This window comes from Anas platyrhynchos, chromosome 13 (assembly GCF_047663525.1).
Source record: "Anas platyrhynchos isolate ZD024472 breed Pekin duck chromosome 13, IASCAAS_PekinDuck_T2T, whole genome shotgun sequence".
NCBI classification, from domain to species: Eukaryota; Metazoa; Chordata; class Aves; order Anseriformes; family Anatidae; genus Anas; species Anas platyrhynchos.
The window spans coordinates 1,700,651-1,710,345 of NC_092599.1; the positions used below are offsets into that span (position 1 = coordinate 1,700,651).

A 9,695-nucleotide genomic window follows, 5' to 3' on the forward strand; every position below is an offset into this window, starting at 1 on the left:
TCCCAGACTGATCTGATTCATTTTTAATTCAGAAAAAAAGGCATCTCTGCACCTGGGTTTTATAACCCATTACACTTCTGGAACAACTTAAGACTGCAGTTTTAGCCAAGTTATCCTGCCAAACACAGTCTGGTGCAATCCCATTCCTGCTGATAGCATTACACAGAGAAATTTAAGTCATCACATCTCATTAGAGTTAAACGCGCTGCTAATTTGTGAAATATTTTGCCTGACCTGTCAAATTAACTGACTACTTTCATGTTCTTTCTTCTTTTTAGCATGATAACTAATTCAAACTCATTTATTCCACTTCATTAAAACTAAAAGTTAATCTGAAAAACAATAGCTGCTAAAAGCTTATATTAGATCAAGCATCACCTTCCCAGGGAAGCAGCCAAATGGCAGCCCAAGTCAGAATGTCATTTATTTTCAATCATTGCCAGCGCTGGCCATTGCTGATTTACTTTTCAGCTGCTTTGCACACACTTTCTTGTTCACACTCCTGACACAAACTGAAGCCACCAGGAGCTGTTATGATTGAATTTCCTCATTCCAGCCACCGGTCCCCATTCGGTCCCACAATTTCCAACATTCAAGAAAGAGTAAAAGAATCATAAAATAATAACGATGGATTTCAAGAAGACTCAGCAAACTACTACCCTAAATTAAGTACTGAAATGTATAAAATGAAGGTGAAATGTATAAAAAGACACTGAGCTTTCTTGGCAGAAGCACAGCCCTTCTCAGCCAGAAAGACGATGGCTGGGTGAAGGATCTTAGTCTTTCCCTTATATTTACCATTACAGCATTAATTCACACATCTGTATCTTCAGTCCAAATTACCAGCTAACAAGGCTTATCAAATTATTAAAACTCTGATTATCAAGAAAGAATAAAAGTTTAAGTCCTCTTTTTTTCCCCCTTCACTAAAGAACAAACTATGACCACGTAGCTGCTAGCATAGATAACAAAAGCAACTAAATATTGGACAATACAGAAAGGAAAATTCAGAGGGTAACTAAGCTAAATGCTTTCATTCAGCTTGGGTCAGATAAAATCCATCCCTAGCACTTCAGTAAGCAATGATACAGCCTCAGGGCCCTTAGCAGCTACCTCTGGAAGCCTGCTCAGGAGCCCCAGATGCAAGGAAAAATCAAACATCACCCCCACTGAGACAGGGCAAAAGCAGCAGGCCGTGGGACATTATATATCAGCCAGCTCAGCCTCGGCTTTTGGAACAGCTAGGAAAAATCAGCTAACGAGCCTCCAGCAAAAACAAGGGATGAGCAACAGCTGACATGGCTTTGTCAGGAACAAACCACATTGAGCCCACCTGGCCTCCTTCTGCGGCCAGGCAATAGGATCAGTGGGCAGAGCAGCCGTGACGGGGACCTTCACCCTGTCCCACATCATGTTGTCACAGGAGAGCAGCAGGAACCCGTCTTCAGGACACACAAAGAGCAATTAGGAGCAGCCCCCTGCTGACAGGCATGCACCTATCAATAGAAGCCTGCAGGGTTTGCAAAGCATCCACCACTGCTCCGAATTTTCACTGGTGATTTGGGTGATGGAACAGAGAGTATGCTTATTAAATCTCTCAATGATAGCAGGCTAACTGAGACTGCAAATACATTGAAAGACAAGATCAGAATTCAAAGTGACCTTGCCAAAGATGAAAAACAGCCTAAAGGGAAGGAAAAAAAAATAAATAAATACAATAAAATAAAATTTAAAAAGACATGAAAAGCATAAAATTCAATCAAAATGATTGCAAAATTCTCCATTTAGAGTCTCGTAAAATAGAAATACAGAATAAGGAACATAAAAATAAGGTTAAGCAGCAGTGCTGCAGAAGAGGTCCTGGGATCAGTGTGGATCACAAATGAGACAGGAGGCAGCAGCGCTGCGTACCAGGGAAGAACAAACAAAGGTGCTGACTGTGGGCACAGGAGCGCAGCCTGGAGGGGCTGCAGGAAGCATTCCTCCCCATCTGCATGCACGGGACCTGGGGGCTCAGCTGGGCTCAGCTCAGCACCTCGCTAACAGGAGAGGCTTCATGCCAGGAGGATGCTCCTGGGTGGTGCTCCTCCACCCTGCCGTGCACCCAGAGGTGGCCCCCATGGGGACGAGGGGACATGGGCACTTCTGCTCTCAGCACACTGCTGCAGCCCAGGCAGCCCCAGAGGGGACAAATCCTGCTAAATGCTGGCCAACAGGGCAGGAAACCCACGCTCACCCCAAGGAGATGGCATTGCATCCTCCAAATCTGATAACCCCGAGGCTGTCCCAGCAGTGCTCCTCTTTCTGGGTGGGTTCTTTTCCTGTATCCTACGCCAGAGTCCGTGCACAAGCCTGAAGCAGCCTAAATTTTCCCAGTTTCCACCTCTATCACAAAAGCTGTTGGTTAAAATAACTTCTACCTCTCAGGAAATAAGCTGTGCAGCCACTGTCATTAGCATTAATGCAATCTTGATTACCAAACTCTGCCCTGTGGGATGCCTGCTGTTTTTCAATATTTCTGTCTTGTAACGCCATGCCAGGAAAAGTGTGCCTTAATAAACGCTTACTATGGCAGTTAAGAATAAGAAATCATACTTCTCATCTCCCTCAGCCTCACACATGCATTGATTATAATCTAATGAAGTTTATAAAAATCAGGCGATGTGGCTAGAAACACTGACTAGGAAAACTCTCTGGAATACTGATAAATCATGCCTCTCATGTCCTCGTTTGTTTGCAAAAAAAAAAAAAGAAATGATGCCATTAGTTGGGATAGTTCAATCCTGATCAGTCAAAGCTGCAGTAATAAAAAAAAAAAAAAAAAAGAAAAAAAAAGAAAAAAAAGAAAAAAAAGAAAAAAAAAAAAGAAACTTTTAAAGGCAATGAAATTCTCTGCTTTTTAACATTTATGCTGGTAAAGCCAGCTTAACCTTAGGAGAGAAATGATTAATAAAAATATTATATTCTGTATTTTTCCAAAGATATTTGCCAAATCATTTCTTCCTGCCCTAATCCCTATGTCACAAAGCTAAGAAATAGAATTACTATTTAATTAAAGCCATGTTGGGAAGGGAAGACCTTTCAAATTAAATCTGCTGTATGCACAGGTAACTAAAATGTGTATCCTGAGGCAAATGTACAGCTGGATCACAGTTTGCCTGAACAGGCTCTTCAGTCTCAGTTGGCATCACAATAAACAGAGCTGGGGAAAAAGTCATCCTTGCACCTTGCATTGCTTGAGTGCAGGGACTGCCAGCTTTGTAAATACCGCTGTCCTGCGATGTATTTTGTCTAGGAGCTGGCACACTTCACCTTCCTCTCAGACCCCCACCTCCACAGGAGCCACAGATGCACTGCCTGCAGCCTCTGTCAGAAGATGCTGCTGCATAGCAGAGCTGAAAAAATACAGTGAAATCTGAGAAACACTAACAAATGATGCTGAGAATGATTGGAAATGAAGGAAAGTTTGCAAAAGATAAACAGAGATTTTTTTAAAGTGCTAGAAAAGTTTTTGGAAACCATGGATTAATTGATTATTTCATACAGAAAAATAGGAGAATAAATGATAAAATAGTAATAAAGGTGTGTTCAGAGTCAGGGAAGAGTTGAACTCCTCACTTGAAACGGTGAAACTAGGAAGTGCAGTGGCAATGTGTTTTCCAGGAAGGATGTTTGTATGAACATCCACCGCCCCCCAGCCTGGCACTGGAGAGAAGCCTCCAGGCTGCTGTGTGTCACTGCTGCACGTGAGACCCAGATTCAGTGGGGATGGAGACCCCCAGAGCCACGAGCTGTAGCACCGGGGTGAATAAAAACCCTCAGCAATCAAATCCTTAATACCGCCGGAGTACCACCTGTACCTTTCCCCCTCTAAGTAAGACAAAGCCATCCCATGAGCATGGCAGGATTTCCCTTCCCACTTTGGGCTGTCAGCACTGTGGGGACGTTTCATTGCCATGTGTTTGGACAGCTTTGCAGCAGAAAGATCTCAGGAACTTTCTCTGGTGGTTGTTTTTTTTTTTTTTTTTCTGAAAACACATCCTCCTGTATTCATCATGACCAATTGTGCATCCCTTCCCCATGAGTAATAAAAGCAATTCACTTCAGCCAGGCTTCCAAATTACATAGGAATCATGTTTATAACAAGTTTCTATTATTTGCATGCTTTTATTAGAACAAGAATATCACCAATGAAGAACACCGTGTTCCTTTAAAATTCTGCTTTCAGAGAAGCAAACTTTGAAGGCAATCTCTGAAATATGTAATTTACGAAATTACTGTAATTGATGTAACTGTTATATTGAGAGGTGTATAAGTTCAGCAGCTTCCTATATAATGCATTTCTGTTTTAAAAATGCTATCTTCTCCTGAATATAATGGAGCATAGTTAATAAGCTGTCTTTCATCAACAACCCAAGTCAAGCAAGTGGCAGGGCCAAGTTGCAGAGCTTGTTGAACTTGTCATTTTCTCATTTGACAAGCAGATAGATGAAATAATTGAAATTAAATACCAATTAGACCAAACCTTTATGCAGTCACCAACCTTTCTGGAGGTGTGAAATTTCACTTGCCTTGGAGTAAAATGTGATGTTGCAGCTACCCAAAAGACCAAATAACTGCTACAAATGTGTAGAGAGCTTCTGTGCTCAGATGATACAAATTTATTTCTTGTAAGGAGGAAGCTCAGTGCTCTTTCCATTATGCCTCTGGGAAGTTTGAAGACCAAAGAGACCTCACATACTATTACATTACTGTTAAATAGTTAAGGTTTAACAAATTTAGGTATATGTTTGTAAGGAAGTGGCCACCATTAGAGGAAAAATTGTACCAGACACACAGTACACACACATAATCAAAGTTGTTATTCAGTTTAAAGGCAGTCTTACCTTTAAAACATTTAGTGAACTGCTGTATTTCTACTGTCAGCACTGTTCTAAAGATTGTTCAAAAACCTCTGCTGTTTGAAATGAATGTTGTTCATTGACTTGGGTGAAATAATTGGCACTATAATTTTATACCTGTCAAAAATCCAATATACACCATTGACTAATTGCTATTTTGTGTGCTCATAAAGGTATAAAATCAATTTAACTGTTCTGGAAATCAACAAATTCTTCTGCAAAACTGGGAATGGTAAACACAATTATGTTTACTACCGCCAGCCTTCAGCTGGAGTCTTTGGAAGGGGGTAAATTGCTTGCATCATATATAATCTTATAACAATTTTGAGACCAATTTCGTGAAGTGCTTAAACCACCCTTACACTGGTGAGACCCTTGAAACCTGTTATATTCTGTGTGAGTTCACGGTGTGCATGGCTTGTAAAAGGCTCTGACCTCCTTCAACTGAGTTCCCAGAGATTGGCGTTTTCCTTTCCTGGCCTCACGTCCCATGGCTAAATCAGAGAACTTCAGAAAGCTCTACACTTTGGGGGATTTCTGTGTGTGGGTACGTGGCACGGCACATACAAGCCCTGACATTTGGCAGGCTCTTTGAAGAGAGACAAAAAATACTGGTAAATACTCCGTATGTCTCATGGCCCACATTAAACGGCCCCGTTCAGTGTCAGCAGGTGACATCCAGCACGGGCAGTGGCATCACCTCCCTTCTCCCCGTGCCTCCTGTTCCAGGCTCTGACACTGCTCCCGCTGCAACAGGGAACAAAACTGCTCTGAAAACATTTTCCATTAATGCCACTTTTATCAGAGCCTGGAATGAAATGAGTGAAGCTTGAAGTGCTACCATCAAATTTCATATCCGTGTATTTCAAAAAACAATGCATCTGTCCTAATTTTACAACATGTTTGGGCAGAATGTTTTCTGCTGTGAAAATAGCTTTTCCAGCTCCTGACTGTGGGCTTTATTGGCAATTGAAGTGGATTCAAGAAATAAAGGTAAAGAAATGCAGTTACAAACTGAAATAAAAACGTTATTATCAACAGGTGGAAGGAGAAAGGACACCATTCACTACAGAAAATGTCTGCACTGCACAACCAAACAAGCACAGATTTCCACTGCTTGCAATAATAGTTTTGCAATAAAACAAACAAGCAAGGGCACTGACGATCTAATAGCTGAGGAAAATAAATGTTTTGTACTTTCTTAAATAAGTTTTTGTTTCTGCTGCATCAGTAAATTATCATATGTCCAGCAGAAGTCAGCATCAAGCCTAAGAGAAAATCTCCACGGACACAATTAACGGATCTTGTAAGGATAACTCAGAAATTCAGAATTTGTTTTAGACATAAGGAATGGACAAATCCCATAGAGAATTATTTGCATTCTGTTGTATTACTACAATCTGCTGTACAAATCAATTACAATCTTTGATTTTCTAAACCATTAAAAAAAAAAAAAAAAAAGTTAATAGAAATAAGATTCTTTTCTTTCTGAACACAAGGCAAAGAAATTTTGAAAAGGTGTTATCCTTTTTGAAAATCACTCTAAAGATGGACCCCAGTCTCTGCCACTGGACACATCTTGCTCAGGACTGCTTTCTTCTAGTAACCAAGGAGGACTTTTTCCTGCAAACAAGTTATATAAAAAAAAAAAAAAAATAATAATAATAATAATAAATAATTTTTAAAAAGTAATAAAAAACTCTTACCGCCTCGCAACCTAGTGCTATATATTCTTTAATATAAGTAATTTTACTGAAATTAACTTGAACTGCAAGGGCACAAACACCTTGATAACGGAGGCCATCAAATGCAACACCTAACTGCTCTCGCCTGAGCCTGACAGCCAGCTCCATCAGCAGTCCTGCTTTCTAGGAAACATCACCTGTGCCAGAGGGATCAGACTCTCAGTAGGAAACCCCTGCCTTTCCTGCTCTTTGCTGTAACACACAGTAATCCCTTCTCTTTGTATTTGCTGTCTTAATACATTTCAGCAATTAATTCATAACGTGGCAAAGGCAGCATGAAAACAGACTTACAGCTTAGTTTTAATAAGCATTAGCACATTTATGCCAGTTTTGGCAGACCAGCCTCCTACTACTACTTGGCTTCCCAGATTACATCCATGAAAATTAATGATCTGCCACCAAACTGGCCTGTGTTCTAATGAAGCAGTTAGTCAAGTGCGAGTAAAGTCAGGTGTAAGAAGCTGCCTCTTCCCATCCGCAGTAAAGCCTTTCCCCCTGTTTTGCTAACAAATTAAATTAGTTGAAAGTAAAAATTTAATTACTGTCATGCACCATCCTTGTATTTGTGATCAAATAAGTGTGTCTCTGTGAGCTCTGTAGTCCCTTTCGCTCCTGAAATGGGAGAGAATTAAGATAACCCAAGCTGAGTATCAGAACAGATTTATAATTATTGTTGCCTCCAAGCAAAGGGTTGCCAGGAAAAAGGAAGGGGAAAAAAAAAAAAAAAAAAAAAAAGTTTTATTTCTTTCATTTAGATAAAACAGATTCTCCTAGCAGTCTGATAGCAGCGCTGCCATTTCATGCCTAAATCAAAGGAGCACGCTTACCCCAGCTAGCACAGTGCCCTTGAGCCAGAGGGAGAATGACTTCTGAACATTAGGTAGCTCCAGACCTTACAAGACTTGCCCTTGCCCTGGGTCAGGACTTTTTGCTTGGGATTTCCCTCACTTCCAGTGCTGGGACTTGTGCCCTAAGCCCGAGGCCACAGCAGCACAGGGAAGGGACCGGCCGTGGGGCTGCAGCAACCAGGGGAGGGGATGAAAACCTAAAGATGGGTCCTGCTTATGTGGGTATGGCTGCTGGAATTAGAGTAACCACGGGCTAACAGGCAGGTTTCAGTGGGCAGAGCTTCACAATCACACTCCAGAGGTTTCCTGGGACAAGCTGAAGTGATGAGAGGAGGGCTTCCAGAGCACATCTGCCATGGCATCGGCTGCACCGAACCCGTCCTGCCCACTGCCAAGTGAATGCGACTAAAACAGCCGGTGGCTAAGGCAGAAATGAAGTATTTCCTGCCTAAACACAGCGCTCAAGAGAAAACTTCTAAAACCAGTTTTATTTTCTCACAGAAATGCGAGTGCTGGGAGCTTCCCGACAGCCCCTAACAATCATGCACGGCACATACCTGGTGACGGGCACCCTGCTTCAGCAGGCTCCCCAGCAGGGTCAGAACAACCTGAAAACACCCTGCTCATTGCACTGTAAAACACACCATCATTTTCTTTGTAATGAAGGGAGCATTTTGCACTCTTTTGTGCCATTTTCTTAAATATTTCACTTCAAAAAAAAAAAAAAAAAATGCCCAAGCAATTTTAAAACCTTTAATTTCTTGCTTTATAATCCCGTGGAACTATTTTCCTTTTATCTTGCAGTCCCTGAAATCTCAGTCCAGGTTTGTTTCCTGCCCCACAAGAAGGGTGCATGCATGGCACAGATGCATCCCCCTCAAAGACCCCGTGCTCCAGACAGGCGTGACCGCGTTATTTGCATCCCTGCCTCTGAAATCAGGGCTGGAGCTAACAGCATCGAGCACTTCGCTGACAGCCTGCATCCACAAATCAGCTAACCAAGCATGCAAACACTAAATATATAGCTTTGTAATTGTGTACGGGTGATAATGCTTCTGCATACACACAAAAATTGAAACTCTGCCCGTCCTGCCTCATATTGGGAGGGTCCATTTTTCAACCTATAATAACGCAGCACAGCCTCATGCCCCGTGCACAGAAAGAGCAGGGAAAAGCAAATGGTTAATGCCCAGCTGCCATAATTCAGGAGGGCACATGGTGAGGAGCTGCCAGGCTACAACCACCTACCAGCAGGTTTCTGCCCCCTTGCTATCGGCGGTAGCTGGATGCCTCCTGCATGGCCTGGGCAGCACGGGCCAGGAGATGTTGGCCAGCACCAGGCACCCTGCTCGGCAGGGGACAGAGCTGCAGCCCTCTCCAGGGATGGAGGAATCACCATCCTCTGGCCAGCATGAGGATGTTCATATTTGGAAAGCAAAACACACAGGGTGCAGAGAGGCCCGGCCACGTCCTGCCTTTGCAGCACCCCAGCTCCCTCCTCTTGAAGCACCTCTTCAGCTTCTGGGCTGTGGGACGCTGTGCTCAGAGCCAGCAGCACAGCCCCCTGCAGGACTGCTCGCCGTCAGCCCAGACATCAAACAAACCCCAAGCCTCATCAGCTTGTGAGAAGCCTTTTTTTTTTCATCTGTAACAGAAAGACACTTCTGAAAGCTGGAAAAACAGTTATGTGTTTCTCTGCACTTTTCCTCACTCTTTGGTGTGATGGCTATCATTATGGTAATGATTCCTCCCCCCCCCTCCCCGTACTGATATGTTTAACATTTCTCCAATCCTCTCTGCAGGAGAAGGTGCCATTTCGCATGGCAGAACTGAATTAATGCACGGCAGAGGAGACACGCGGCACGTTCCCCTCCAAAGGCTGTTATTTTATTGCTTTGCTTTCCTCATTAGTTGTACTGGCAACAGAAAGGCCGGACCAAAATCTGTGGGTTCTTCACACCAGTGATAACCCAGACAACGTTATTTGTGTGTTTTGAAAATTAAAATGAAAATAAATAGCAAATAGGGACTTTGGGAAGTTAGGCACCACAGAGTCTCAGGCAGCTTGGGGGGTTTCTTTTTCCTTAAATCCTTGATGTTTTCAGTACTTTCCTAAACATATGATAGCAAAGGGCCTTTTCACTTTCCATGGACAGCGATGTGTGTAGGACAGCCATCCTGTGGCGTGGTGGAGAGGACCG

General features: G+C 42.7%; 1 long non-coding RNA gene across 6 annotated transcripts in view; it reads right to left on the reverse strand.

Moving 5' to 3' along the window:
• Nucleotides 1-1,213, reverse strand: part of LOC106017214 (uncharacterized) — a 29,383-nt gene extending 28,170 nt beyond the window's left edge. For all 6 annotated transcript variants that reach the window (XR_011812559.1, XR_011812558.1, XR_011812554.1 and 3 more), the window contains exon 1: nucleotides 1,114-1,213. This is a non-coding gene — a long non-coding RNA (uncharacterized lncRNA). The remainder of the gene's footprint in view (nucleotides 1-1,113) is intronic.
• Nucleotides 1,214-9,695: the final 8,482 nt, after the last annotated feature.